At 37.2% G+C, this 27,956-nt stretch overlaps 1 long non-coding RNA gene and 1 pseudogene across 3 annotated transcripts; both read left to right on the top strand.

Moving 5' to 3' along the window:
* The first annotated feature begins 2,467 nt into the window (after positions 1-2,467).
* On the top strand, positions 2,468-7,147 carry LOC110719499. 3 transcript variants are annotated; one of them, XR_002511105.1, is made up of 4 exons: positions 2,468-5,574; positions 5,648-5,827; positions 5,959-6,262; positions 6,348-7,147. It is a non-coding gene; the product is annotated as an uncharacterized LOC110719499 (long non-coding RNA). The 3 variants fall into 3 exon arrangements; XR_002511106.1 differs by having other exon boundaries at positions 2,468-4,938; XR_002511104.1 differs by having other exon boundaries at positions 2,468-5,827.
* A 5,680-nt stretch (positions 7,148-12,827) lies between these two features.
* LOC110719185 lies at positions 12,828-21,014 on the top strand (annotated as a pseudogene).
* The last annotated feature ends 6,942 nt before the right edge of the window (positions 21,015-27,956 follow it).

Raw genomic sequence — 27,956 nt, forward strand, 5'->3', positions numbered from 1 at the left:
CGTCGGACGAGCCAGATGAGCAACATATTGATGAAATAGTGCTGGATCCCACCAAGCCTGAACAGATCGTCCGAATTGGAGCTTCCCTAAACCCAGGTATAAGAAAAGAACTCATTTCATTTCTTAAAGCTAACGCCGATTGTTTTGCTTGGACACATGAGGACATGACATGTATAAGCCCCGAGCTCATCACCCACAAATTGAATGTCGATCCGAACCACCGTCCGATCAAGCAAAAAGAAGGAAGTTTGCGCCAGAAAGGAACCAGATCATAAATGATGAAGTAAAAAAGTCGATAGAAACAGGAAAAATCAAGGAAATGAAATACTTTGACTGGGTAGCAAACGTGGTCGTCGTCAGTAAAAAGAATGGCAAGTGGAGGGTCTGTATCGACTTCACTTACCTAAACAAGGCCCCAAAGACCCTTTTCCGTTGCCTCATATAGACGCGATGGTTGACGCCACAGCAGGACATGAGTTACTAACATTCATGGACGCCTACTTAGGATACAATCAAATACTGATGCACCCGGAAGATCAAGAAAAGATCGCGTTCATGACGGACAAAGGGATATATTGTTACAAGGTTAAGCCCTTCGGGGCTCAAAAACGCAGGTGCAACCACTACTAGAAAACAGTCGATCAACGACGGAAAAAATCCGTCGGAAAACCTTGAAATTCCGTCGGAAATGCCCTTTTCCAACGGAACGCATCGTCGGAATACACTTTGTAGGAATTTCGCGATATTCACGGATTATGTTCTGTTGGCGCTTTTGTTGACTTTAAGTGAAAATCCGTCGCAAGGTTCCGACGAAAATTTCCGTCGTAGTAAGATAAATTCCGATGGAAATTTCCGTCAGTGGGGGAGACGTTCCGACGAAATTTTCCGTTGGAAAAGGTATATTCCGACGGAAAATTCCGTCGGAAAAGGTATATTCCAACGGAAAATTCCGTCGGAAAAATAAATAATAAAAAAAAACGGCACCACAGTCCCCACCCAGATCCACCCCGCCACCAGCCCACACCACCCACCACGTCCCCAACCCAAACCCAGACACCCCACCCCACCTAGACCCAGACATCCACCCCACCCAGACCCAGACACCCCACCCCACCAAACCCAATCCAGAACCACCAAATAACCCACCAAACCTCCCCCACGCCACCCACACCACCATAACCCCACCCCATAACCACTGACACCACCAGAACAACCCACCCCACCACCACCGACACCACCACACCACCACCATTAACCCTAAAAACCGGAAAAAAACCCCAAAAAATTCAAAAAACCAAAATTAAACAAGGAAAATTAATAGAAATGTATAAATATATAATTGTCTAATAAATTTTATAAATTAACATTACAATTACATATATAATTAACTAGATCTAAACATTTATTCAAAAAAAAAAACTAGATCTAAACACAAACCTAAATTACAAGATCTACAATTGATGTTTAGGTTGTTGTTGATGAAACCAAGTCAAGCCTCGTTTCGAGGCCGAACCTCAGTCGTTCCCGGAAAATTCGTTGGAAAACTGGAGCCGTGAGTGAGGGAAGCCATTTATGGGTTGTCGTTGCTGCTAGGGCTCACACCACCAGCAGAGGCGGACACCTCACACCACCAGCGAGAAGCCGCGAAACGCCGCATCAAAAGGAGGAACGAGAAACCGAGAAAGGGAAGGACCGAATGAGCAGTTTGAGAAGAGAGAGAAAGAGAATCTAGGATTGTAATGAAGAAGAGGAGAGAAGGAGGAGATCGAAAAGATAGAGAAGGAGAATGAGAGGAGAGAGAAAGAGAAGAAGAGAGGAGAGAGAAAAAGAAGAAGAGGGGCGGGGAGAGAGAAGAGGTGAGGAAAGAGAAATGAATAGGGATGGGGGAGGGGTCCGTATATTTAGGAGTTTAGGGTTTTATTATTATTTTTATTTTTTTTATAAACAACAAAATTCCGTCGGAAAAGGGTTAAATTCCGTCGGAAATTTCCGATGGAATTAATTTCCCTCGGAATTTAAAGCTTCCAATGAAAATTTCCGTCAGAAGCAGTAAATTCCGAGGGAAAAAAATCCGTCAGAATATTTTCGAGGGATTTTCCGTCGCAAACCTATCTTTTCCAACGGACTGTTCTGACAGACCCAAATTCCGTCGGAAAACGGCCTATTTTTAGTAGTGGGAATAATATAAATAATCAATGCCTTGCAACTACTTTGAAATGTATGATGACATGATGTATTATAATTCAAAAATGATGCAACTATTGAAAGTACAGAGGTAGCATAGTTAGCTAGTACTCCCCCCGTTTTTAAATACTTGCTCCATTTCTCCATGCGCGGAGTTTTAGGAGAAATTGGATAAACAATAAAATATGGAGGTAGTGGGGTAGGTGGAAGAATAAAAAACTGTAAAAAAAAAAGTAGTTGAGAGAATTGGAGGAGAGAGAATATAAAATTAATAAAATATGATTTATGTTGGGTCCACTAGTTGAGGGAAATGAATTATTTATTATAAAAGCTTTCCAAATAAGAAAATGGAGCATGTATTTAAAAATTGACGAAAATGGAAAGTGGAGCAAGTATTTAAAAACGGAGGGAGTAATAAACCTTTTGATGTATAAATTTGACAGAATGACAGGAAATTAAAGTCCTGGAAGAGGATGATGAGATTGCAGATTATATCGACAGTCGCAAGCAAGAGTTTGAAAATCTATCTCCCTTGAAACTCCATGAAATCATTCTTCCACCCTTTTTACTTCCTCGGTATTATGGCAAGTCATGGATAAACTTGGTGTAACTTGAGATACTTTTCCAGTATAAAGAAGGTATTTCCTCCTACCATATTTAGATCTAATGCTCACATGCAACTGGTGCCTGTAATACCTATCTCTTGATTTTTTGGTGCGTCTCTTCTGTACAAAAAGAATGGCAGCTCCGAGTATGCCAAAAACTGCTGCTGTAACCGAAGTCCACCAGGAAACTGCGCATGTAAGCTTTGCATTCATCAGGATCGAAACGAGTAACATGAGTCCCCATTTTGCAGAATTTGGTTTAGTCATCTCTCTTGCCTACAAAATATAAAACTTCTTAATTTACTGGTTTTATGTGAAAGTTGTGCATTCATCGGAATTTGCTTGTGCAATATGAAGTGGCCTTTGTGGCTGTTACACTTTGAGAATACATGTATAGTATAATGCTTCTATTCTTGATGTATGAAGAGATTTTAATAACAATGACTGTGCGTAAATCCATCCTATAACACCCCTTCAATATACTTTGCACTCATAAATATAAAAAATGAAAGTGTAACTTTTATCTCTATTACTCTCTATATTCAATTTTACCATAAGGACAATCTGCTGTTGCAATTTATGCTAGAGTAGTTTTTTAGAATAACAATGAACAGACATACATAACTAGGGTGCTACACTTACAAAAAATGAATGTTACTGCGTGCTACAGTTTATTCTTCTCATCTTATTTTTGCATTATCGGTCTCCACTAACATAGCACAGAAATTAATTGCATGCATATCAACATCTTATGATTCATCGTTGTGAAATGACAATTTTTCTGTTAATATGTATGAATCATCACTTATGTATCAGGGAACAAATCAAGATCTGTATCGATGGTTGAAATGATTTAATTACCAACATCAGGATGGTATCCCTATGCAAGATCATGTCTCATATATTTTTACAAGTTCTCTTAGTGGTGTGTTTGGATAAAGAAAGGGGAAGGAAAAGAAGGGGAGGGAAGGGAAGAATGATGAGTTTTCCTTCCAATTCTCTCCATTGTTGGAGAGATCAATTTCTTCAATTTAATCCCTCCAATTCTCTTTTTCCCTCATTTGTTATCCAAATGAAAGAAAATTCATCCATCCATTTCCTTTCCGTTCCTTTCCCCCCGTTTCCTTCAATCAAAATGAAATGTTAGTGGACAAATTCCCCAACAGCCACACAATCCATAGTTTTACAGCTCAATAATTTGGTAGTTGATTTGAGCCATGCCGGCACGGTTGGCAAAAAAATGTAACACCATCATCCCACATGCACGCGCTCGCGCGCGCGCATACACACTGTTAATGCCAAAAATCGTCAAGGAATGACGTTAAGCTGGGACGTTGACAGTTAGATGATTAATATTCGAGAAATAAAATGAATATAAAGATAAAGAGAGACAAACGATATTTTGGTGACGCAGAAAATCCAATAAGGTGGGAAAAACTGTGGGTGGGAGTATTCCACCGATTGCACTATGTGAATAATCAAGTGTTTACAATGAGAATGCTAAACAGTGAGTAAGAGTGAGTGTTCATAAGCTAAACCCTCCTCTATTTATAGGCTAAGCTTCCCTTTAACCTAACGAGTATACCCCTAGAGATAGCCATTTGCCTTTGATCATTATCCCTTCCTTGAAAGTCAGAAATCAATTAGATGACTTGTTCTTCTTTGCTTTGAATATTTATCAATGGAACTCCTTGACTATCTTCTTCTATAAGCTGGATAGTGGGCCCTTTAAACTGGTCAACTATCCCTTGAACATCGGGACGTCGGTTATAGCTTCTAATAACGCCTCTTCTTGATGTCGCTTCTGATAGACGCGTCATGAAAATTCTGCACTAACAGTTTGCCCCTGACTGTTGCTTTGGATTCCTCAAGATTCGAAGGAACAATCTAATGATGCCACCTCAGTGCACTTATTCCTAAATTTTCTGACTGTTACCCCAACTTATCCAAACTCTTCAACTTCCACGTTGCTCACGTATCCCCATTACCATTTGCCAAACTTAACTTCCAACTACTCTCTATAAATGCTTTAGGATTGAAAAATTAATCCCTAAAATTCACTTTGAGAAATTTTAAAATTCGAAATTAGAGAATTCTAGTGTTGATTGAGATTTTCCGGCCAATCTTCCGCTTTTTGCTTCTTTAATAGGTAATTCTTTTTAACTTAATTTCTCTTCATTTTCATTTTTTCGGTTTTTGATGAAAGGGGGTAGTTCTAGATCTAGGTTTTCACTTAGAATATTGGAGAAAACTAGGGATTTACCTGGTCAAACTATGGCGACCTTCGAGAACCCAGCAAGTACTGTTACCGAAGGCGAACTTCCGTCCTTCGTTTCCATGGCAGGCTTCCATGAGAGCGCTATCGTGGTGATTCCGAGTGAGAAGGATCGCCCTCAGAATTGCCCTAATGGCCACATTGTGTTCTACGAATACTCTTTCAAACTTGGGTTTAATTTTCATTTCAATGCTATGACGCGCTCTTTTATAGAGGTGCTTGACTTGAGTCCACGGCAGGTGATGCCCCTGGTTTGGAGGGTCACCCAAGTGATTGAAAATCTCATTGAAGGCTGGGCGGATCCCTTCAATCTTTCTGATCTTGTTCACGTCTACAAAATCCATGTAGAAGCTTTCAATAGATGCACCCTTCATGTGCAACGCGGCCGTTCAGCTTTGGTTGGGAAGGTGAATGCTAACGATCGTGGCTGGAAGACGCGGTAAGTCTTTGTGGATAAGGAGACTCTAGGGGAAGACGCCAAATGGATAAGGACTGGATGGCGCGGCGAAGGTATCTTACATATACTATTTCATTTCTTATGGCATTTGTTGTTGACTCTTTTCTTATGTGCTTCGTTTTGCAGAGATCGACGTCGGTACCGTTGTAGTTAGAGACAAAAGTGCTAGTAAGGTGAAGGATTTTCTGAAGTATCCTTTGGAAGACAGGATGTTTCCTTGCGCCGTTGTTGAAGATCCTGATCCAATAGACACTGGTTCGGAGGAGGAAATGAAGGTTTTAGATGACACTCTTGACATGGCTTCTGGTAATGTCTTTCTTCTTTTTATTTTCGTGTTGGTACTTCCCATTTTTCGTAGATTATGACTTTTTAGCCATTAGATGTTGCGCATTCTTCTAAGACTAAGGTTTGCTCTATGTCTATGGCGGAAATGATAGAGATGGCTTCTAAGAAGAGGAAACAAGCACCTGTCGTTTTTCTTGCCCCTGCTGCTGAGAATAAGCCTGCTAAGACCAAACCCTTAGACTCCAAGGTTGATGATAAGAAACCGGCAGAGAAAAAGGCTTCGCACGTTCGTTCCTCGTCCAATGTCAAGGAGAAGCAAGTGAAGGAGGAGGAATACGAGCTGAGAATTCCTGCTAGCTTCTTGTCTGGGGAACCTAATGTTGCGCCTTTGTGAAACGCCTAAGTCAGCTTAAGCCGCCAGTGATCGTTGGGAAGGCGATCAACCTTCAATTAAATGTAGGGACGTTTGTTCGTCATTTGCTTTCTTTCTTTGGACTTGTACTTACTGATATTGTGTGAATATTTTTTGTGGTTTTTATAGGCCTTTCAGGATTTTTTGGTGATGGGGTCATTTCATTTTAAATGAGAAGGAGCTTCCAAGTACCAAATCTGCACTGTCCACTGCTAGAGGGGAGGTTTGTACTTATCACGAGGAATTGGCCAAGGCTAAACACTCATTGGATGCTGCACAGAAGGTTCTTGAAGAGAAAAACAAAAACATTGCTGATTTAAACAAGAACGTTGCTGATTTAAACAAGAACGTTGCTGATTTAAACAAGAATATTGCTGACCTGACCAAGAACGCGTCTAAGTTGGAGGCGTAATTGGTTGACGTCCAAGAGGACGCGAAGAATTCTAAGTGCCTGGAACAGTTAACTAGATAAGCTAAAGTGTTGAAACGTTTCTTGGTTGGTCGTTTGACAAGGGAGGAGGTGCAGCAGGAAGTGAACATCTTTCTTCAATCTGTGGGAATTGCAGCTGACATTGAATCTAACACTGAGTTTGACGCCGAAGAAGGCAAGTCTATAGCTGACTCAGCTCCTGTTGATGCCAATGGTGCGTCCAACGTCAATGTTGATGTTGAGGAGCCTGTTCAAAACGTCGAGGAACCTGCTTAGATGCCTGACTTTTTGTGTCCTTGTCTTTTGATGTATTAGTTGACTGCTGCCTCTTGAGGCTTTGAACTTAAAGTTTCTTTTTCTTTTGAACTTTATTTCTTTTGGTGGACGCCTCTTTTATAGGCAGTTTGTAATTAGTACTTTTATCCTCGTAATTTCCTGTTTCATTTTGTTAGCAGAACAATGGCTATATGCACAAAGTAATTTTTATTTCTATTGCGCTCATTAATGTGTTGAGCCAAACGGGCGAATTACATTGGATAAAAAATTTGAAAAAGAACTTAGAAAAATTTCCAAGTTTTTACAAGTCATGTATTGAAAAAAAAAACTTATGATGCCTGTCTGGCGTTTTCATGTCTCGTTGCGTTCATTGTGATGCCTATCTGCCCCAACGTCTGACGGTGGACGTCAATATCTTAAGAGTCTGGCATTCATCATTGGACACGTGTCTTGCAGAATTTACTAGGGTCGCGTCGAACGTGCTGCTGGGACGCGTTCTGAACTAGCGTCAAGGCAATCCTACAAAAGAAGCGTTAGACTTGGCCGTTGTCATTTTCGCTTACGACCCTCTGATGCTAAAGTCATTATTCGTAGTGAAAATAAAAACTTAATGAAAAAACATAACTTGAACCAAAGGAGATGCTTTAAGAGGACGACGAACTTGCGTACCTTAACAGATGTTAAAAATAATAAGATTTTAAATGCGTTGTGTTCCAACTTATTGGAGAGATCTTACCATCTTAGGACATGAGTCTATAAGCTCCTTAACCAGATACGCTGATGATTTGGTATGGTCCTTCCCATGTTGGCCCTAGTTTTCCATCTATGGGATTTCTGGTGTTTTGGAATACCTTCCTTAGTACCCAGTTGCCAATTTAGAATACTTTAGCTTTTACTTTTTTGTTGAAGCATCTGTCCACTATCTGTTGTTGTGCCGCCAGTCTTATGCACGTTGTTTCTCTTAATTCTTAACTTTTGTCCAGGTTGGTGGTCATTTCTTCATCATTTTGCTCTTGAGTCATAAGGCTGTATCTCACTGTTGGGATGCGGACCTCTGACGGGAGTACTGCCTCACATCCATACACCAAAGAGAAGGGCGTCTGTCTTGTGGATGTTCTTGGGGTTGATTATTTGCCCAAAGGACGGAGGGTAACTCTTCTGCCCATTCTCCTTTGGCGCATTTCAACCTTTTCTTTAGTGACGCTATTATGGTTTTGTTGCTTGATTTTGCCTGTCCATTCGCCAGAGGGTACCTTGGCGTTGACGTGCATAGTCTAATGTTCCATTTGTCGCTGAAGCTTTGGGTTTTGTCACTGATGAATTGCAATCCATTTTCGTAGACAATTTCGGATGGGATTCCGAACCTACAAATGATGTTACACCAAATAAAAGATATGACTTCTTTGTCACGTACCTAAGTGAACAAATCAACTTCGATCCATTTGGAAAAATATTCAGTCATGGCCAGCATGAAGACTTTCTGTCCTAGAGCTTGGGGTAATTTGCCTACTATGTCCATGCCCCACTTCATGAATGACCACGGGCACAACGATGGATGCAACATTTCTAGTAGTTGAAGCGATAACCCGGCGTGACGTTGGTAGCTGCAGTGGCGGATCCAAGATTTCCGAGATAGTGTGTCACCATCAATTATTGATCATTTGTGAAAGTACAAATTTTTTTTTCCATGTCTTGTTCATAATTAATTTCAATCCAAAAATTATATATATATATATATATATATATATATATATATATATATATATATATCACCAAATTGATTTCAATCCAAAAATAGGACACAAAAATACATACCACAACCAAATACAGTACTTAAGAATTCAATTTTACAAGTCGAAAATACTACAAATAACATGTTATAAACAAATGGTACAATAAAATTATTATATTGAATTAACTTTATGATTTTTTAGTTAATTGATAAGCTTTATGGGGAAATATTAAAATCGGTTGTACAAATATAAGATATAAAAAGGGAAAAAAAATTATTAAAAAATTATACAAAAAAAAGTGAGATAACTTAAGAGACCAGTTATTAAATATAACTGGTCTCTTTAATGAAAAAAGAAAGTAGCGCAAAAAAATTGCGAAATGTAATAGCAGCATCAAAGAGACCTCTTATATAAATAACAGGTCTCTTTAATATTTAAGTAGCAATAGCAGCATTAAAGAGATCGCCTACCTTATTAAGAGGTCTCTTTGATGTTGTTTGTTGTTACCAATAGCAGCATCAAAGAGACCGCCTATCTATAATAAGGGGTCTCTTTGATATTTTATTTAAAAAAAAAAAATACTGTGTCACCGGACCCACTATGACTAAAGGTGGGTCCGCCCCTGGGTAGCTGTCGCACTTTGCCACGTATTCTTCTGCATATTTCCTCAACGTCGGCCAGTAGTAGCCTATTCTTAGTAGCTTAGTTGTTAAGCCTCTTGCTCTAGCATGGCTACCGCATTCTCCATCGTGGTGTTCTTGTAGCGTGGTCCAACATTCGTCGCCCACGAGACATCTTTGCAACAGACCTGTTGAAGACACTTTGAAAAAAACGTTATGTAAAATAGTATATCGTGAGGCCTTATACCTCATTCTTCTTGCTTCGAGGGGGTTATCCGGAAGGACGTTATCTCTTAAGTATTTCACGATAGGCGTCATCCAGTTGTCTTCTGTTGTAATTTCCATGACGTCGGGCACCTAGGGAACGTCTATCGATGGTATCGTCAAGTGAACGAGAGGTATGCTTGTGAACGGCGACTTTCTGAGTGCTGAACCAATGTTGGCTAATGCATCGGCCTGAGTATTTTTATCTCTGGGGATATGCTTGATTGAGAAAGGATTGAATGTCTTTGCAATGATTTTCGCTCTCTCCAAGTATGCCATCATTTTGGAATCTTTAGCGGCAAATTCTCCGTTTAATTGGCTGGCGATTAGTAATGAGTCACTGAAAACGTTTAGTTCTATTACTTTCAGATCTTGAGTTGCCATCATCCTTACGATTAGTGCCTCGTACTCAGCTTCATTGTTGGTTGCTTTGAAGTCACAACTGATGGATTGCACTATTAGCTCCCCTTGTGGAAATTTTAGCATAACTCCTAATCCAGCGCCACGCTGGTTGGATGATCCGTCACTGAACATTGTCTAGATGATTGCCGATTGATTTCTTCCAGCTCCTTGTTTGCAAATGGCTCCAATTCTAGGCTGAAATATGCCACAAAATCGGAAAGCACTTGGGATTTGATCACCGTCCTAGGTTGGAAGGTGATGTCGTGTGTATTGAGGGCTATGCTCCACTTAGCCATCCTTCCCGTCAATTATGGCCTACGTAACACAGACTTAATGGGGAATTTAGTTCTCACCACCAGTAGGTGAGATTTAAAATAGTGACGTAATTTTTTAACAGCAGTGATTAATGCAAGTATGAGTTTTTTTATGGAAGATTACTTGGTCTCTGCGTCAAGCAGAGACTTACTAACGTAGTATACGGGCAGCCGTTGCCCTTGGTCTTCTCTTGCCAGGACGACACTTACTGACATTGTACTGACTACCAGGTATAAGTCTAGTGTTTCATGTTCCTTAGGCTTCGACAGTAGTGGGGGTATCATTAGATACGTCTTTAAGTCTTGAAAAGCTTTTTCATGCTGCTCGGTCCATTCGAATCCCTTGTTTTTCTTTAGGACGTCGTAGAACAAGAGGCACTTGTCTGATGACTTGGATATGAAACGCTTCAATGCTGCGATGCGTCCTGTGAGTTTCTACGCCTTTTTGACGTTTCTTGGGGACTAAATATTGATCACAGCTTTGATTTGGTCTGGGCTAGCCTCTATTCCTCGTTGTGTCACGATGTATGCTAATAATTTACCTGCAGACACTCTAAAGGAACACTTAGTAGGGTTGAGTTTCACACTGTATTGACACAGGACGTCGAAGGATTGCTTCAGGTGTGTAATGTGATCGGCTGCTTTTTTGGATTTGACGAGCATGTCGTCTATGCAAACTTCCATGGTGTCTCCTAGCGGGTTTTTAAACATTTTGTTAACAAGTATTTGATACGTTGATCCCATACTAACTGCTAATAACTGTTATGCCTAAATTATCACTACTGGTTCCTATGTCTCACTACAAGAAATAGGCGGATTTCCGACGGACAAGAAAATCCGTCGTAAATCGAATATTTCCGATGGAATAAAATTCTGTCAAAATTTTTTATTTCGTAGGAAATTTCCGACGGATTTCAAACAGTTTTGACGAGCAGAGTATAAATAGCTAACCCTAGCAGCCCCCTCTCATTTCAGTTCCCCTTTCTATCTTTTCTCTTTCCCTTCCATCGCCGCACTCCCTCTCTCTCTCTCTCCATCTATCTTCTCTCTTTATCTCTCCTCTCTCGCTACTCCTCTCTTCTCTCACCTTCCCCTCTTCTGTAAAAAATAAAAAAAATCAATTCTGACCAAGCTAACCCATAAAGCATCCCTGTGTTATTTTCCAGCCAAGCTCCCGACGTTTTTTTTTATATATATATATATATGTATATATGTATATATATATATATATATATATATGTATATATATATATATATATATATATATATATATATCTAATTTATGGTTTTAAGGTCAAGTTCGACCATGAAAACTCTAGATCTAGCGTTTTCATGATCGAATTTGGCCTTATATAACCAAACTCAAGACTAAATTCGGTGGATTGTGTTCGAATTGTTGTGGTAAGTGTAGTAGATCTACAATTTTTATATCTTTTGTTTTCAGTTTTTTGTTTCGATTTTTCATCTTTTGTTTTCAGTTTTTTTTTTTAATTTTTTTTTTTCGGGTTTCTGGTGTAGTAGATCGAATAAAGTTGTTCTTGTTTTCGAATATGTGGTATATGTAGTAGATCGTGGGTTTGGGTGGGTTCGGTTAGGGGATTGATTAGGGTGGTGGGTGATTTTGGGTGTGGGTTTGGTTAGGGGCTCGATTAGGTTGGTGGGTGGTTTAGGTGGGTGGGTTTGAGTGTGGGTTCGGTTATGGGGTAAAAAGGGTAAGTTTAAGTGGGTCGGTTACGGTAAATCTGGGTTTGTGTGTGGGTTAGGTGAAGTGGGGTGGTGATTTCGGTTAGGGTGAAGTGGTGGGAGCTGGTGGTGTGGGGTAGGGCTGGTGTGGTGGTGGCCCGTTTTTTTTTAGCAGCATTTTTCGACGAAAATTTCGGCAGAAATCTCTGGCGAAAAACTTCCGACGGACTTTTCCGAGCCGGAAAATCTCTTCAAACACTTGAATTCCGTCGAAAAAGTGTTTTCCATCGAAAAAGGTCGTTTTTCCGACTAAGACGCTTACGACGATAGTTTCCGATGGAATTCCGTCGGAAAAACGTTTTTCGACGGAAAACAGGATGTTTCCGTAGAATTTTTCCGTTGAAAATTGCATATTTTCTAGTAGTTTCTACGGGTTGCTAGATTGCAGGTTACAGGTTGCTACGAAGTCAATGAATTGGTTACCAGAAGTCAAGGGAAGTTAAATGAAGCTATTTTCAAGGAATATGAAGCTATTTTCAAGGAATATTATATGTAAAAGAGAATTCATGGTCAAAATTATTTAAAGTCCGACTATAAAAAGTCAAAACAATTTAAAATTTCGAAACAGAGGGAGTAATTAGTAATTTTTTGATACGCCTGAAATTTGCTCGATTTGATCCATACTTAAATCAAAAGCCTCCTCACCCAAATGATCAGATCCATCTAGGAATTATACCTCAACTAAAAAAATTTCCTTGGTCGCATGGCTTGCACCATACAATCAGTTGTATGGCTTAGCGTTAAAAAAGAGGGAACCCAATAGTATTCAAGTATCTAAGAAGACTCTCAATCTTCAATCCAATAGTAACACCAAAAGATGAATGACAATGATGATCAAGGTTCTTGATCCTGAGAGCCACTTTGTCATCAATTAAAAACGTTTGATGATTGTCATTGGGATCTTGAGCTTGATCCTTGACCCCTATTTTTTGTACGTCCACAATGGCAAAGGCCCTACGTGTTTAGGCATCGACGTTAAGGCGGGTATTACATTGCCATTCCTCCAAGCATTCATTGATTTGTTTCACCTTCTTAATATATTTGTTAAATTTCGTATAGCTCTACAAGTTCTGGATCCTAGATCTTTTAAAAAGAGAGATTTAATCAAGGACCCTTACTTGATCGCCTTAAATTACATCAAGTCAATGTTCATTGTCGATTTGCTTGTTGTACAGCCATTACCCTAGATATGTGTACATTTGCGACTTTCAACAATCTCAAGTTTTTCTGTGGCTCATCTAGGATTGCATCAATCAAATGTAATACAGATATTTAGATACGATAATGTGAATAGTGTAAAAGTCAAAATATTGCAATTAAAAAAAATGAGGGATTATATAATGAGAGATAATCAATTCTCTTTTCAAACATATGCACATCGCATAGATAAGTAGTCCTTAGTTCTCTCCGGTATATTCAACGCTTGGAGCTGTGACTAACCCATTCGTCTAGGTTTGTTCATTAGGCATTGCATTGCAATAAACAATAGTGTGTTCCTTGACATTGCATTGCTATGGGTTTGTTCAATTTGCGTTGCTTTGGATTGCAATAGGTTTGTTTTTGTTGTGCGACAGCGAAAGCTATGATTGAAAACAATAAAGAAACAACAAAGAAATTCAATAAGAACAACACCAAGAATTAACGTGGTTCACTATCAATGTGATAGCTACGTCCACGGGCACCGAGATCAAAGTATTTCACTATAAACCGCAAAGTATTACAAAGATGAATCAAGTATTTCTCAAGAACGGCTCTTCTTGCCCTCTCATTGCCCTAGCATTAATAGAAGGAAGGTTTTATAGTAATCCCTAAATAAAAGATACTTGGGCCCAAGCTAAAAATAAGATAACTCTAACTTCCGCAAAAAACCGCGTCTCTATCATATTCTTCTTCCGCCCGGTCAGACCGGGCATTGAGTGCCTGGTCGGGCGCGTGAAGCAACTTCTAAATAAAGGTACTTTTCACTGCAAGTCCTCACCGCCCGGTCTGCCAGGGCATATCATACCCGGTCGGGCAGTGGAAGGCTACAACATTGTTCGAGTCACCTAATCATCTACAATCTCCACCTTGACGAGAACTCGTAGTCAGCAAAACTATCCCACTAACACATAGTGAAAAAACATCTCAAGCCTAACCCGATGCAAAGCTCATGCATAAGCCATACATCCCGATAAGTCTCCAACCAAGACCCATCCTGATAAGCCTCTAACCAAGACCCATCACATACTCGTCTCTAAGTATAACAACTCATAATGCTTCACCTGCATCACAAGCCCGGGCAAGCTCCACCTTAAGGCCAACATGTCTACACCAGGAGCTCCCCAACACCGCCCCTAAGGGCCTACTACATCACGTAGTAATCAATATTTAGCAAGTCCAAGCAATGTTTAAACTTACTAAATGGAACAGGCTTAGTGAAGAAATCAACCGGGTTGTCAGCAGTCTCAATCTTCTTCACCTTAACCCTCTTGTCAGTACGTAAGAAATGATACATGACATCAATGTGCTTGGTCCGATCATGGTGCACTTGATCTCTAGCTAAGAAAATGGACCTTAGACTATCACAATACACCGTACCAAAATCCTATGTAATACCCAGTTCACCTACAAGGCCTTTGAGCCAAATAGACTCCTGAGCTGCAGAAGTTAAAGTCGTGTACTCAGCTTCAGTAGTAGAGAACGTAACCGAAGACTGCAATGTAGACTTCCAACTCACCACAGAACCACCCAAAATGAACACATACCCAGTCATGGACCTCCTGGTATCCACATCAGCTGCATAATCAGAATCACTATACCCAGTCACCAAGCACTCCTTACCATTCCCATACACAAGACCAATATCAGCTGTCCCTCTCAAATAGCGAAAAATCCTTTTCACCCCCTGCCAGTGTTCCCTCCCAAGTCGAGCCATAAACCTACTTACAACCCTAACAGCATGCGCAATATCCTGTCTAGTGCAGACCATAGCATACATCAAACAGCCAACCATGTTGGCATATGGAACTCTAGACATATAAGACAACTCCTCTTCTGTTTGAGGTGACATAGACAAAGACAACTTACAGCTTATAGTAGTTGGCGTACTTATAGGCTTTGATTTTTCCATCCCAAAACGAGACAAATTTTTTTTTCAATGTAGCTTTTCTAAGTCAAGAAAAGCTTACCTCTAGCTCGATCCCGATAGATCTCCATACCCAAAATCTTCCTAGCTGCACCTAGGTCTTTCATGTCAAACTCTGAGTTAAGCATCTCCTTTAATCTAAGAATATCAGATTTATTCTTTGTGGCAACCAGCATCTCATCAACATATAACAACAGATAAATCATGGAACCATTATCCAGCTTACTATGATACACACAGCAATCATATGAATTCCTATCAAAACCATGTGAAACCATAAAAGAATCAAACCTCTTGTACCACTGTCGGGGGGATTGCTTAAGTCCATACAATGACTTTAGCAGTCTGCAGGCATAGTGTTCCTTTCCAGGAACCTCAAATCCCTTGGGCTGCTTCATCAGAATCTCCTCCTCCAAATCACCATGGAGGAAAGCCATTTTAACATCCAGCTGCTTCAGCTCAAGATCAAAGTGTGCTACAATTGACAATAACACACGGATAGAAGTGTGTCGAACCAAAGGTGAGAATATCTCCACAAAATCAACCCCTTCTACCTGATTGAATCCCTTAGCAACTAGCCTAGCCTTAAAACGCACTTTCTCAGTTTCTGATAACCCTTCTTTCTTCTTGTAAATCCACTTACACCCCACAAGCTTCCTCCCTTCTGGTATCTTTACCAGTTCCCACACTCTGTTCTTGTAAAGAGACTGCATCTCTTCACCCATCGCAGCAAGCCATTGCGCTGACTCACTACAACTAATTGCTTATTTATATGTGGAAGGTTCAAATGACTCTACATCATTAGCTACACTCAATGCATAACCTGTCAACTCATCAACACAACAAGTCCTTCCCTCCATATCTTCAATCAATCTAATAGGCTTCTTGATAACTCGTTTAGGCATCTCAAGAATGGTGTCAGGTTGACTACATGACCTCTTATTAGATTGCTCCACCTCCTCCCCAGAGTTAGGATGAGTTGGATTAATATCAGGTTCAGGAGTACCTGGCACTGGAACATCAGCATCATCATCAATATATTGTACCCGAGGTAAATCAACAATGGTAGACTGATGTACCTCAAGCATCCCATCTGTCTGTAATAAGTTATCCCCTTCCCTTCCCAAATCAGAAGTCTCCGTATTTTTAGTTGAATACGTGGTGCTCTCATCGAAAGTAACATCCCTACTAAGGATGACCCGACCCTCCGAAGGTGAATAGATCCTAAACCCCTTCACACCATCCCCGTACCCAACAAAACACCCCCTCTTGGCTCGTGGATCTAGCTTACCCTCACTAACATAATAATAAGCAACACAACCATAAATATTCAAATTTAAAAAATTAGGCAACTTACCACTCCAGATCTCAAAAGGAATCTTGAAGTCAATTCCCGAATGAGGACCCCTATTAATGACATAACAAGCTGTCAGCACAGCTTCACTCCAGTACCTCCTCCCAAGACTTGCATTAGAGACCATGCATCGAACTCTCTCTAGCAGTGTCTGATTAACCCATTTTGAACCACCATTCAGCTGTGGTGTCTTCCTGACGGTATGATGCCGACCTATACCCTCATCTGCACAGAACTGATTAAACTCGTCTTTGCAAAACTCTAGCCCATTGTCCGTTCGTAGCTTCTTTATCTTCTTACCTTGTCGATTTTCCACCAAAGTTTTCCATTGCTTTGAAGGCCTCATCCTTTGACTTAAGTAAGCTAAGCCATGTGTATCGGGACTTGTCATCAACAAATGACACAAAATAGTGGTAACCTCCCATACCTTCAACTCTAGATGGACCCCAGCAATCTGAATGGATGTAATCGAGCACAACATCAGTAATGTGAGCACCCTTGCTGAACTTTGACCTGTGTTTCTTACCAAACACACAATGCATACAAAATTCAAGGTTGGCAACCTTGACTCCGGATAGAAGACCCCTCTTAGACAATAGCTGCATCCCCTTCTCCCCCATATGACCAAGCCTCATGTGCCAAATCTTAGTCATCTCTTGGTGAGACACCGATGCACAAACCGCAGAACTAGACAGTGTAACACCCTCAAAGAATTAGAGGGTGTTCCTTTTGATACCCTTAAGTACCAACTCAAAACCTCTATAAATGCACAACTCCCCATCCGAAAACACACCATTGTACCCCAAATCATCCAGGGTACCCAATGAAATCAGATTCTTTCCTAAAGCAGGAACATGCCGCACCCTAGTCAAAGTTAACCTCTGCCCATCAACAGTCCTCAATCTCATGGACCCAATACCGGTAACCTTACAAGGAGCATTGTTACCAACTATAACTGTACCCCCATTGCGAGGCTCATATGTATCAAACCTATTTTGACGTGGACTCATATGGAACGAACACCCCGAATCTAGAACCCAGCTATCAGATAAATCGCATGACCTAGCAGAACTGACTAATGCTAAGTCTTCCTCTGAATTATAGCTCTCTTTCGATTTTTCTTCGACTACAGCAGCTTGGGGCTTGTTTTTCCTCACTGGACAATTAGCCTTATAGTGACCCAGTTCTTTACAGTAATAACAGGTCTTAGTAGCAGTTTTACGAGATCCTTCTATGCCATTACCAGCACTCGCGCGACCCAGCATTGTTCCCCTTGTTAAACCCCTTTTTCTTTTTAGACTTCCCAGACTTAACAAATAACCCACTACCATTATCCCCATTATCACCTATAGCTTTTTGACGAAGTTCTCTAGTATGAAGTGTTGTCTTTGCTTCTTCTAAGGTCAGTGAGTCTTTACCAACAGCAAAAGACTCTACAAAATTCTCAAAGCTAGACAGTAGAGACACAAGTAATATCAACGCAGCATCCTCATCATCAATTTTAACATCTAAATTACTCAAATCAAGTAAAATATAGTTAAGTTTTTCTAGATGTTCGAGAGTACCTGACTGCATTCGGAGGCTAAACAACCGTTGCTTCAGTAATAATTTGTTTGTCAATGACTTAGTCATGTACAATGACTCCAGCTTCATCCACAATTCAGTCACCGTTCTCTAATCAGCAACCTCCGTGATGATGTGATCATCAAGACTAAGTAATATGGTAGAGTGAGCCTTCTCTTCCATAACTTCTAATTGCAAGTCAGTTAGTCTGTCTCCTAACCCCGAAGTAGTACTCTTTGGAGCCAACGGACGCCATATCTGATGTTGTTTTACAGAGCCTTCATCTTAATTTGCCATAGCCCGAAACTATTTTTCCCGATAAACTTCTCAATTCTTATTGTTGAATCTTCTGCCATTGTTTCCCTCAAAAAACTCTCCAAGGATTAAACCTGAGCTCTTGATACCAATTGTTGTGCGACAGCGGAAGCTATGATAGAAAACAATAAAGAAACAACAAAGAAATTCAATGCAAACAATAAGAACAACACCAAGAATTAACGTGGTTCACTATCAATGTGATAGCTACGTCCACGGGCACCGAGATCAAAGTATTTCACTATAAACCGCAAAGTATTACAAAGATGAATCAAGTATTTCTCAAGAACGGCTCTTCTTGCCCTCTCATTGCCCTAGCATTAATAGAAGGAAGGTTTTATAGTAATCCCTAAATAAAAGATACTTGGGCTCCAAGCTAAAAATAAGATAACTCTAACTTCCGCAAAAAACCGCGTCTCTATCATATTCTTCTTCCGCCCGGTCAGACCGGGCATTGAGTGCCTGGTCGGGCGCGTGAAGCAACTTCTAAATAAAGGTACTTTGCACTGCAAGTCCTCACCGCCCGGTCTGCCAGGGCATAGCATACCCGGTCGGGCAGTGGAAGGCTACAACATTGTTCGAGTCACCTAATCATCTACAGTTTACTTCGCATTGCAGTAGATTATCTCAAACAAATATTGAAAATTTATTGTGGTCTAACATAAATTGTCATACCTATGTCGGAGTACTGAGAATCTGACTCTTATTTTTTTTTTTTTTTTTTTTTTATGTAACAGCTAATAATTTGGTTAACATCACCAACTGAAGCTAGTAGGTCACTGTCACTGATCATTCTGATACAGTTTACTCCACGGGCTATTATCATGGTTCCTCGGGACGTCAATATTATGGAAGTTTTTGGCATTGCTATAAGATATGTGTGGTCAGGGGCGTTCATCAACCTTTCTGTTTTCATTTTGATGGGCCATGTAAGACCTATTATGGTGTCTGATTAATTTATAAGCAGTTGCCTTATATTATGAAGATTTAACTACCTTTCATTATTTCATATAATAGCATCAACAAGTATATTACTAAATAAATTCACTCATATTCAAGTGTTTTTCATTAGTGACTCTTAACTTTCTATCTCTATTTAAAGTATATAGGAGCAATGTACTACCAAATGTACCTGGAACGGCTCCAATAGTGCTTTTTTGACGTGAAAAGATAGATTCTGTTAGCCATGATTGCAGACAACTGCATAAGGACTGCGTTGCAGGATACAAGGAGCTTGACCATGGGATGCTTTCTGATGCCTTCACAAATGAAATTGGTTTAAGGAGTTTTATCCAGAAAGCGATATACTGCTTCGTATGGGGTGTTAGGAGTATAAGGTAAAATATTAAGTAAGCAATATACTCATGTTAGTCACGTTACATGCTTATTGCTGAACTTATGTACTACGAGTAGTATATTTAAAATCAGGTAAAGGTCACCAACAGACAGCAGAATGGTATGCCTTTCTTGTGAAAGCTTGTAGTCTTGTGTATTAATAATGATATGCACATATATGAGCAAGACTGCAAGAATGTTCTTGAAAAAAATTCATAAATTTGTGTTTATTACTAAAAACTTGATGGTTGCAGCTCCTTGGGCCAAACATTTTGAGGCAAGTTTTGATGTTCTGGAGACAGCGCTCAGTTGTATAATAATCATATTCGGTCTCATCTTGTTGGCAGACTTGATTGCCCGTATGCAGGTACTACATTTTAGTTGGTTCTCCCATTTCCGTTTGTAGATAGATTGTTCTCTTTTACTAACATCTTTTTGCCTGTTTTTGTGAAGACCAGTGTACAATCTGCAGGGGCTAGAAGAGAGAAGCAGAGGATAAAGCAGAGAAGGCTAGAGGAATGGACACATTACCATCACCTTCCACATGATCTAAAGGGACTTGTTAGGCAGAGTGTTCAAATAGAATGGCAATGCACTAAAGGCCTAGACGATGCCATTTTAAACTCACTTCCACAGGACTTACAACGTGATATTCGAACCCACTTGTACAAGGAACGTGCTCGCAATGTGAGACTCCTATCCTTAAGCAATCTGCTGAATACAAATTATCAAACTGGATGCCAAATTGGCAATCAATTTAAGTAGGAAAGTCTTTAGAAGTTAAGTTTCAGGAGACCTGAATTTGAAAACATTGCTTCTCTACTTCAGATACCTCTCTTCACAAGGATGGATGAAAAGCTTCTGAATTTCATTTGTGGACATCTAAGGCCTTTCACAAGGACAGAAGGAACATACATAGTGCTACAAGGGGATCCACTTGACAAAGTGGTGTTCATTTTCAATGGTAAATTACAGCTTACACATCATAGCAACGGCCGTGCTATTTCAAGGAGTCTCGAAGCAGGTGACTTCTTTGGGGATGATCTGTTAACATGGGTGTCTCAACTAAATTCAACAACCCAAGATCTTCCACCTTCAAACTTTACAGTCAAGTGTATTAGCAATGTTGAAGCCTTTTGTCTCCATGCTGAAGATGTAAGGCTTTTGGTTATTTTCAATTATATTCAGAAATTCCAGCTTGCTTTGAGAAAACATCATGCTTGATTCCCAAGGAAATAAGCTAAATATACTAGTTTGGAAAACAATGGGATGTGATTTATTGTAGCAATCACATGAATAAAGCAAGAATTTGCATCTCCAGAACAGGTTTATTCCTTTGGTTTCCATGTACTTTCTGTTGAATGACATTGGGTCTGTCTTTGGACCCAATCACAGAAATCTTTGCTCAAGCACTTTATCCTTCTCCCTCAATCAAAACCCAACATATGAAGTTGTGAATCCCATCGGTTAGTTGTTTTTTAATTAATCCTATTCCTATACGGTACTTCTTTCGTTCTTTTATAAGCTTATGTCATTAATTTTTTAAATAGAAATTATAAAAAGTTAATATCGTAAAAGTGTATATACTTTGTACCTCTCAAGACAAATTTATTGAATTGAACTAAAACACTTATTTAATGTAGAAGACCGATTATTGACGTTAAGATAATTATACTTCTAGTGTCGCTAAAAATTTACCTTAAATATCAAAATATTTGGTCAATTTAACAACATGATGACTTTCTTTAATCTAGTGAGACAATGTCCAACCTGGATCTTCCTACGAACAAGGAAAATTTCCAGGATGTCAGGATCTAGATTATCATAAGAGTGGAAGAAAAATCAACATTAGACTTTTTCATATATTATTATATCACCATACTTTTCAGTTTTCACAACATATCGTTTAATCAAACTATTACGATGTCTCTAACAAATTATCAATTAAATAAATGAAAAGTCCACTTTAATCATGTAGTGGAAACACACGTAAATCATGCATGTTAATTTGTTCTAGTAATAATAAGGTGACAATGCAAGGGCCTCACACAATCATACTTGATATCGAATGAATACGTTCGATTAGCTAGCTTTGCCAATGCAAAATACGGTGGGAGCATTTCAACTACCATGAATGATTTCAATCTAATTAAGTTAATTATTTAAAAAAAAAAAAAAAAAAAACAAACAAAAAAGTGAAGTATGGAATAAGAGTCAAGTATTTCATACTCGTGAAGAGGAGAGTTACCCTTGAAACCTCACAGGAGTAATCATAGTAAAATCAATTTGTAATCTATAGTTAAAGTACCTCTTTTTAACTTATAAAACGATATTGTCTCTTCTCCTTCTATGATGCGAGACAAGTACAGTCTTATATGAATAATAATGAAGTTTTGATTGCAATATTCATCTTAGATTATAACATAGCCGCAACCATAACATCTTAAATTAAGAATTTGAAATCAAGTTAATGCTGAAAGGATAACGTAAGTAAATGAACTCATTTAGTCAAGTTCCTTAACAACATTTTTTATTAAATAAAAAGGTTTGTGATAGGAAGAGTATTGTAAAAAAGAGAGCTAAACTTAAACTTCATAAATCCTTTTATGAGTCTCCACATTGATTAATTAAATGGTTAAATATGAATAAAGAAATTAAGGTGATGAACACACTCGAAAGTAAGAAGTATATAATAATAGAGGGGCATGAATATGCGCTGGTACCAAAAAGTATACGTGTATCCAACACAAATTTTGGTGTGTTCACACAATTAGAAAGGGCATTTGGGAATATGACCAAGACCATCCAACCACTTATCAAAAATCATAGAAGTCGGTCAAACACTACAAACGACACCCGAAAGACCAAGATTTCCATCTCGATCTTTTTAGTTTTTTTTTTTTTTTTTGTACTCAAGAACCTTCCTCGCCCCCATATAGATCCCATACATGATACATACCAATCACTAACTATATTGTATATACGGAGTATTTCGTAGTCAACAACTCCACATACTAATGGTCAACGTATAATATATAAGTATAATTTCACTTCACCACTTTTTAAAGTTTGTAACATTTAGAAGTTTGATCGTATTTTATGATTCGTATATATTAGAAAAAATATAATAATACAATATCGTTTAAATTTTTCTTAATAAATATTTCAAAATATTTGATTTTTATATTTTGTTTGTTGTTTTTATTATTGTCTCATTTGTCTTTTAGGTGTTTTTAGAACAGTTTCCATTATACACTATTACACTTTCTCTGTTTTGTTTTACTTACAACTCACCTCACAGATACACAATTTGAGAAAGATATTAGATAAGGTAATTGGATAAATTGATTAAAAAAATTTAGATTGTACTGTATCAACTTAACTTTCTCTTCTAATTGTGTTAAAGTTTTTTTAAAAAATGTCTGTTAAGTTACCCTCTCAAATTTCTTCCATTTGGTGAATTGGAAGTAAAAATAAACTAAAAAAGTATATATATTTGAGCATCAATATGTGCAAGATTGCAATTACACATTATTAATAATTTTAAATTTAAAGCTAATATTAGAAATTTTATGTCACGATGAAACTAATAAAATCTCACATGAAAATGATTATTCTTTTATTAATGAATAAAAAATTATTTTTTTTTTCTCAATTTGAAAAATACTAAAAGGATAAAACAATAAGAACAAGAGTAATTTTGACAAAAAGATTCTATTTTCTTTATTACAAAACCTAGAGTCACAAATAATGTACCAAGTAGTGAGGGAATGACCTTTTAACTTTGAGTTTGAGTTTGATTTTGAGTTTGAGCTTAGGGATTCAACCTACGTCAGGGGACACTTAGGGATTGGAATTTTGGATTTTCTTATCTTTTGTGTAGTATTTCTATTTATAAAGTGTCTAACCCATTAATCTAGCTAGGGTGGAAAATGGAGCAAATACTTTTATGCAACGACCCAAATGTCACATTTGATGTAACACCATATTAAAATCCACGTCAGCTCTTATCTAATATACAATCATAGGTGCTGATTAATAGGCGCATTGCTAATTAAGATTTGACAGATGTCACTAGTGGGGTTCATTTTTTTAATGTTAGTGATGCCCATGTTATTTGCTGACTCACTCCCACGTTTGCGTTTAAGGTGTTGCTGATTTTTTTTTTTTTTGGGTAAATGGCATTATTAAATTAGATCAAACCCCACTAATATAAAAAGAAAATGTTAAGTCTTAAAGATAACCTAGGACGAAGAACTTAACAAAAGGCAAAATTACTCAACTTTTCTGTTTATTATAAGGTCATCATAAAATAGAATTTATTAATGGAGGAACCCATAGCCCATTGAAAAGGTGGATACTAATTACTAAACATACTTGCTTGATAATCTTGTGTAAAAAAAACTACAATTAATAACCTAGATTAAGATGGATTTAGGTAAATTCAAATTCTCATAATAATTGTCCTTGAATAATTTTCTAGTTTTTGGAAGAATTGCAAAATTCACTAAACACATCACATATATGTTTGACTTGTTATTAAAAAAAAAGTCAAAATTTTTATAGACATAATAGTGGGTTGTAAAATTTTTGTTCACTTCAACTCATGTATAATGCAAAATAATCACACAATCATACATGTATATTGGTATATGTATGCTACATTAAAAATTATCAAGTGTGTTTTTCTTCTATTCTTTTTTCCAAAGTCTACAACAATATTCCATTTTTGGGAGTTAAAAGACTATCAATTTTGTTGAGTTTGTTTAAGCATTACTTTTTCATAATTTCAACTCTTTTTTGTTTTTAAAAGTGCATAGTTAAAGATAATAATAGTCAATTTTTTTTTTTTTTTTTTTTTTTTTTTTTTTAAAGACCGTAAGCAAATAGTGCAAACAATAAATGACGAAGATAACCTACATATGCAATAGTGCAAGGAACGTGCTTCCTGACTAGTAAATTTACAGATTACTATTGCATGTACGTACTCATTATACAATACCAAGGCAATTAGGCAAACCACAAGCAATGAGATCCACAGTTCATACTAGAGAATAACCTAGTACATATTTTAGTGTATAAAAATGCAACTTACAATGCTAATAAATTAGTAAAATCGTGCATAAGTATATACATTGAATTTGGGCAGCTTGAAGTTGTACTGCGCGCTACTCAAACTGGCAAATAACAACTCAAATTATTAGAGTATCTTATTGATTAAGGAAAAAACAGCTACCAGTTTAATAAAACATATACAATCAAATCAAGTTGGAGAAGAGTCAACTTCCAAAAAGTGTATGGCTCGTATCATAAGATGATATGCGCAAAACAAGCTTTGTGTTATTTGTTGGACTCAAAATAGATATGATAGGTAGCTACAAATTCTATATGGCTTCAAAGAAGCATATTTTTTGATAACAATTATTGATATGAGTCAACAAAAGAATACAGTTTTTTTTATCGGTGCAAATTTAATTTTAATGATACTCATAACACAATATTAGTGGAGATGATAACAATTGGTTTATAATGTTTCCCTTTTAACGAATACCACCACTATATGAGTATTTTCTCACCTAATTATTAATGACTGATCTAGAAAATTATTTTAAGGCAAAATAATCACGGCAAGCATTCCATGCGTGAATATATAAATTGAGCTATTTTGTTTTAGTGTTATACGAAAAAAAATTTATATATATAAAAAAAATAAATAAAAAAAAAAGTACTTTACAATTTATATAACATGATAATAGGCAGTTTGATCTATTGTCCCCTTTCGTTTCACTCATATTGCTAAAAATATAATCCCTACGTCCCAGAATAACTGAGACGACGTTGCACTTTTTTTCCCTATTCATATGTTAAATTTGACTATAATTTCTTATTAACATAATAACACATATTATGTCATAAAATTAGTTATTAGATTGGTATTGATATAAAATTTCATGATATAACTATTTTTTTTAATAATTTTCATTAATATTTACTTATGTAGAAATAAGGTCAAATTGGTGCATCAACATGTATGCAAAGTTTGAACGTATCAGTTATTTTGAGACAAAGGGAGTAATTTGAGTATAAGTGATAACAATAAACTTTCGGTAAAAATTACAAAGTAAATTCTTTAGTTTGAATTTCACATAAATTAACAATCTTCTACTTTTTAGAGAATTAGTCTTAAGTACTCCGGGAGTACTATAAGTATGGTGCTTCTTGGATACCATACTACCATATGCTCCCTATGTTATTATGTTAAAACCATGTGTTATTTTACAAAAATATTGGAGTTATTTTGAAAAAACCTTATTTTATGTTACAAAACGCATGCTATTTTCTAGTTTTGAATTGTTTGTTCGTTGCTATTTTTTTATGCAACATTGTAGTTTTTTTTATCATATATTTTTGTTAATTTCTTTAGATATATGTTGTGCTATTTTAAATTTTAACTTTATGTTATTTTTTTAATTCTAATGTTATTCTGCTTAAAACTTGTGTTATTTTTTTATCTCTTTGTTATCTTGTATAAACATTGTTATTTTGGATTCAACCATATATTATTTCGCTTATACCTTGTATTATTTATTAATATAACTTCTTCTATTATATTGTTTAAATATTGTACGTAATATTTTTTTGCTAAAAACTTGTATTATTTTGTTTAAACATATTTTACATCAAGAAATATCTAAATGATTACAAGGAAAAAAAGTAAAAGCTAGAATTATGAAGGCAGGAAAAAAAAAAGTAAAGAAATAAAACCGAAATATTAGTAGAGATGAATATGGTGAACATAACATACAATATAATGTAACAAAAAGTTTCATACCTATTAACATAGAGTTTGATCATACAGATCAGAATAGCATAATGCACTAAATAAAGTAATACTCATCTGTTACTGTATAGTAAAATAGTTAATTATGATATTGATGTAATAATATTACTGTATAATAAAATAACATGTATACATTATTGAATAATATAATAAACACTTAAAATAACATGAAACAATAAGAACCTGGAGAACCATGCTCACGATACTCCAAGAGTAATATAAAAATTGCGCTTTTTAGATATATCATACATATTTAACCATATATCATGCAATCAATCCTCCATCCCTCCATCTTTGTTAGTTTTTACAAACTCTATTGATTGACCTCCATTACTCCATAAGTGACTAAAAAATGCTATTCCGGTATATTTTATTGTTACATTATGATTTACAATTCCACTTCTTGTTTTAAGGATTAACAAATTCTTATTAAATATTTCTTAGATTCCAAGTATATTCATCTATTGTCGCAAACCTATGGTATGATAAATTATAAGCAAAGCTACCTATATATAATTCAAGTAAGCTTGATTATCTTGGACAATATTATATATATGAATACTCGTGAAATTCAGATTGGTTATATAGTTTGGTGCAAAGGGTATAGGTCGATATGGGTAGGCAGCATAACCAAAAGGATAGAAAATGTAATGGCAATGAATGAATGGTAAAGACTTGGTATTCGTAAACAATATGAAATCCACGACTGACGTGCAGCTGGAATTATTTTGTCGACATCTAAAAATAGCCACCTTAATTTCTTGTCATGTCCATTTTCTTGCAGAGAGTTATGCTACATTGAGGTGAGATTGCGACATACCATGTGACTCTTGGCACTTTCTAGAAATAATACTGTTATTTGTACTTGATAAGTACGAACTCTCTTTGCTTGCCTTTCTAATTTTACTCTTCTCTGTACTATAGGGAGTTTTGTTTACTTTCTTTCTTTGGGGAATCAATGGGCTAATTTTGCTTTACTTAAGGTTTTGGGTGAAAACAATAGGAATTTCGTCTAGGCCTTTTTTTGTGGCTGAAGACTGATCTCGATTTAAGTGATGACTGGGTCGAGGATTTCCTACACAGCAAACACGCGTAAACTGGCCTCGGGGGTTGTGCCGAGGAAGACCCCTCTGATGCCGAAATCAATGCAATGTTAGAGAGAGAAAGTTATGCAATAGTATTAATTGCTTGAGGCTTAATGTGAATGAATGTAAAAAGAGAATATTGAAGGCTTTTATACCTGTGCTCAATGGATAATGGACCTTAAATAAAGTGGGCTTGCCACCTTGACTGACTTTGACAATAGTTTGGAGAGTTGAACCTTGTTTTGGGCTTTGTAATTAAAAAATTTGTGGACCAGCCCAATTGAGGTAAATTGGATCTTGCCCCCAGACCCGATTCGGAAGCATGACGGGTCGGATTTT

Source organism: Chenopodium quinoa, unplaced genomic scaffold (assembly GCF_001683475.1).
Source record: "Chenopodium quinoa cultivar QQ74 unplaced genomic scaffold, ASM168347v1, whole genome shotgun sequence".
Taxonomy (NCBI): Eukaryota; Viridiplantae; Streptophyta; class Magnoliopsida; order Caryophyllales; family Amaranthaceae; genus Chenopodium; species Chenopodium quinoa.